Source organism: Periplaneta americana, chromosome 13 (genome assembly GCF_040183065.1).
Source record: "Periplaneta americana isolate PAMFEO1 chromosome 13, P.americana_PAMFEO1_priV1, whole genome shotgun sequence".
Lineage (NCBI taxonomy): Eukaryota > Metazoa > Arthropoda > Insecta > Blattodea > Blattidae > Periplaneta > Periplaneta americana.
The window spans coordinates 119,833,663-119,838,657 of NC_091129.1; the positions used below are offsets into that span (position 1 = coordinate 119,833,663).

A 4,995-nucleotide genomic window follows, 5' to 3' on the forward strand; every position below is an offset into this window, starting at 1 on the left:
CCCGGAAAAAACCTCAACCAGGTAACTTGCCCCGACCGGGATTCGAACCCGGGCCACCTGGTATCGCGGCCAGATGCGCTGACCGTTACTCCACAGGTGTGGACTTTCCCATATTTATTCTGCGTTTCAGTGAAGATATATGTTAAGTTTATTTATTTCTTTTGAACTCTTACATGAACAAGCATGTTTAATTATTGTGTGTTTAGGAGTAAAAGTCAAAATAAGTTCTCATTTCTCACAGTTTAGCTCAGTATACTTATAATATTTCAATCAAATTTATTACAATGCATATGACTTAAATGAAATTAAGACGTTTACCTTAAAAAGTGCGTATGTAGAGCTGAAAAGGGACATGTCTTATCTCCCTCTTTCGTACTTTTCTTATTTATTTCCGTGATCTTGATATACTTTCACTCATTTTAAACTTTTAAACTCAATTATCTCGGAACATCATTTTCAGTTATACGCCTTTGTTAGGGTGACATCCTCAACTTCAGCCACTCGAGCGCAATTACTAGAACCGTAAAAAATAATTTTCTCTTGGGATGTTTACAGGAAGAAAACACAATTTCATGTAAACATTTATTGGAACAGAAACAGCAATTGTTGAGCTATTTTTCAACAAATTCCATATCGGAATTGAGACATTTGTCATACCGTGGGATTAAATTTGTATACCTGTGTCGTACAAGTCAGCCGCCTGGAATCGGAACCAGTGTGTGACAGCCGTCTGCACCTCTCTGTCGATCCCATAGTATGACAAATGTCTCAATTACAATAGGAAATATGTTGAAAAATAGCTCAACAGTTGTTGCATCTGTTCCAATAAATTGTTTCAATAAAATTGTTTTCTTTCTGTAAATGGCCCCAGGTAAACTTATTTTTTATGTCCCCGTAATTATGCTCGAATAGTCAAAATTTGTTACAAGCACTTGTTTTGACATTATTAGCATGGAAGAAAAAAAAAAACTTTTTTTATCTGCCCCCATGAGACTGTTAGCTTATCAGTTTCGAGTTGTAGATTTTTACATTTCTTTTAAAGGAGTTGGCCTAGCTTCGCTCCTTAAAAATCGAAAGTTAAAAATATTTTTTAAATAAACACTAACTATTCAAGTTTATTTTGGTGACACAATTATTTTAATATATCTATTAAAGTTATGAATTTTAATGTAAGACATGCACAGAGTACAACTTTTTATATTATATCTTTGATCCTCTTGTTCCACGAACTACGTTTTGAAAATCCATTTCCACGAAAATTGTGAATCTACTATACAGAATCTTACGAAATTTTCTGTGCTTGTTTACATATATACATGGTGATTCACGAGGATTTACCGTCACTTACGGAGCTTAATTGCGAAGACATTCTGGGCAAAAAATGTCATATAAACATTTGTCCTAATCTCAATATTTTCATAGTTACATTAATTTGAAATTGTTTGTAAAATAACATGTTATTCTTGAGTTTTAAGGGTAAAAGAATATTACAGATAAAGAATAAACTATTCAGGAGTATCATTTCTTTTATTAGCTAGTATTCTGAAGTTAAAAATTTGTTGTGAATTCCATAGTTTCTTCGTACAGAATTGTTTTCGATTTTTAACAACAAAATTACATTTTCTTGCGCCTTTATCACAGCAATTGTTACAAATCAATCACGCCGCTCTTGTAAATTCTTCAAGACCGTATAATAGGATGCATAATCAAACTGTAAAGAATTAAGTTCCTAAAGTCGTATGATTTATAACAGTGTTTGTGATATGTGCGTAGAAATGATGCATTTTTGGTTAAAAATTGAAAAACAAAACCTGTACAAAGCAATTGACAAAATATTTTTAGCTTCAGAACACTATTAATATTTGAGGAGAAAAATTCGCTCCGGCACCGGGGATCGAACCCGGGTCTTGGTTCTACGTACCAAGCGCTCTGACCACTGAGCTACGCCGAATTCATTCCTCCGAATCCTCCTCCTTCAATGCTTCCCTTTTGTGGCCTGACTCAAAGTTAGGTATATACAGTATGTTGACGTTATGTCCAATGTCAACTGCCATTATACTAGGAGCGCACTCAGGTGAGCGACTTTTTTCGATCCCCGGCGCCGGAGCGAATTTTTCTCATCAAATATTAATTGTCAATATTACAGATATTATTCTGTAGGACAAATTAATACAGCTATAATATTCAGAACACTAGCCAATTAAAGAAATAACACTTCTGAATAGTTCATTCTCTATTTGTAATATTATTCTACCCGTAAAACTAAGGAAAAAAGATATTTTACAAACAACTTCAAATTAGTGTAACTTTGAAAATATTGAGATTAGGACAAATGTTTATATGACTCTTTTGTTCAGAATGTCTAAGGAAATAAGCTACGTAAGTGACGGTAAATCTTCATGAATCACTTTATACATTATCTACAAAAAAGAACAGAATCAAGCCTCTCTGTTGGATATGTTGTACACAAAAAATTACTTTGAACTATAATAGCTCGAAAACTTGTTACATAAATTGTGGAGCTTGTGTCCAAAACCAGACAAGTCCACAATTTGAAGATAATGTGTTTATGATGTTTTCGTTATAATTTTACTGGATTTTATCGATATCTGCATTGATTTGGAATTAAATTTGGATAAATCTCATTCAAAATTTGAAATATGGTTTTCGGTCAAAACCGAACACGTCCAAAGGTAACTTAAGAAATAAGATTTTAACAGATTTTCAGTCAATACAAAAAAAATCCCTAAGTATATAATCCAATGTACTCTTTTTTCATCTAAAATTAAACAGACCCTTTCACACATTGTTTTGTAAAACCCTTTGTATACACATCAGTAACCTACCCCTACTCTTCTTGAGAATATCAAATGGATCTGTTATGAAGAGGACAGTAGTCTATCCCTATCCTACAAAAAATAATGGGTACTGGAAAGCCCTAAATGATACATGTTGAATGGATAATTCAATAAAATTCTGAATAGTTGAGACAAACCTGTATTTCATAAATTACTAATGTTTATTTTTAGCCAAAAATGAACGCGTCAAAACCATTTCCAATCAATACTGAACAAGTTCACCTCTGTCAATCAAAACTGAATAAGTGCAACATATTTTTTACAGTAGCTTGAGGGCATTTTGTGTAAAGCAGAATCTGATTTGCAATATTAATTAGTAGGTGTCCCCCGAATGTCCTCACAAAATAATGCCTTCATAGTATTAATGCTAGGGTCGATTTCAGTTTTCTTTTCATTTTCCGAAAAAATTAGCAGACGGGAATATAAATTCTAAATCCGTAAATTTGTTAAGAAGAAGAAGAAGAAGAAAATTCATACATTTTTCTCAACCGAAAAAAAAAATAATTTGAGTTAATTTGTTGTTTGCTTAGTCAACTGTCCGTAGGCAGGTCTGAACCTCGGGAGTGATACCAACAAGGCATCACTCATGAGACAACTAAGTCAGGAGATAATGGGAGAGGGTGGCCAGTTCCCTTCCGTCTCCACTACATACATCGCTGACTACTTACTTACTTACATACTTACAAATGGCTTTTAAGGAACTCGAAGGTTCATTGCCGCCCTCACATAAGTTCGCCATAGGTCCCTATCCTGTGCAAGATTAATCCACTCTCTATCATCATATCCCACCTCCCTCAAATCTATTTTAATATTATCCTCCCATCTACGTCTCGGCCTCCCCAAAGGTTCGCTGACTACTTACATATTACAATACTCAGACTTCAGATGTATACACTGTTCTTCCTCTGACACATATTGTCAAGTGAGATGAACTGTCTGTGAGCTAATTTCGGTTGCGATTATCATTTTTAGGCACTTTTAAGGCTAATAACCTACAAATCAAATATTTTTCTGTGTGAAACACATAAAAGTTACGAATTATTCATTTTTATAACAAGAAATGAAACAGGTAAGAACTTATGGATCCGATCCATGTCTTTTTAATTGGTTATTTTACGACGCTTTATCAACTGCTGTGATTATGTAGCATCTGAATGAGATGAAGTTGATAATGCAAGCGAAATGAGTCCAGCGTCCGGCGCCGAAAGTTACCCAGCATTTGCTCTTAATTGATTGAGGGAAAACCCCGGAAAAACCTCAACCATGTAACTTGTCCCAGCCAGGATTTGAATCCGGGTTCGCTTGTTTCATGACCAGGCATGCTAACGGTTATTTTACCCGATCCATGTTTTTTTAGTTGGTTATTTAACGACGCTGTATCAACTACGAGGTTATTTAGCGTCGATGAGATTGGTGATAGCGAGATGGTATTTGGCGAGATGAGGCCGAGGATTCGCCATAGATTACCTGGCATTCACCTTACGGTTGGGGAGAACCTCGGAGAAAACCCAACCAGGTAATCAGCCAAACCGCAACTTCAGACCAGCAGGCAAGCGCCTTAACCGACTGAGCTACGCCGGTGGCCCGATCCATGTTAATAGAAGCTTAAAGCATAGATTTACGGTAAAGAATCTCTATTAAATACTAGCCGTACCCGTACGCTCCGCTGCACGAGTTAGAAATAAATATAAAGTAATTACATAATTAAAATAGGACATTTGATCCAGGGAACATTCGTGTTTGATAGAAGGATAAATCGTTTAATATGTTACTTAATTTAAATTGCATCCAAATAATTGAAATGCGATCATTTTGGTCCAGAGACACTCATTTGGTGCAATGACAATTCCTTTAACATGTTTCTTAATTTTTATTACATGCAACCATAGTTTAATGAAGATTGACATCATTTAGATTTAATGTGTATATTTTATTTTACTTGTTATAGGTTTCCATTGAATTATGATAATAACTTAATTTTAACCCTTGTTTTTTACGTCTTCAGTAAATGGCGCTTGGGCCACTATGGTTCTGAACCCTTCAAATAACTTAAATTATATTATATAATATTACATATTATATTATATTATATTATATCACATCACATCACATCACATCACATCACATCACATCACAT

General features: G+C 34.6%; 1 non-coding gene across 1 annotated transcript; it reads right to left on the reverse strand.

Moving 5' to 3' along the window:
• Positions 1-1,879: 1,879 nt before the first annotated feature.
• On the reverse strand, positions 1,880-1,951 carry TRNAT-CGU (transfer RNA threonine (anticodon CGU)). Its single transcript has one exon. It is a non-coding gene; the product is annotated as a tRNA-Thr (tRNA).
• Positions 1,952-4,995: the final 3,044 nt, after the last annotated feature.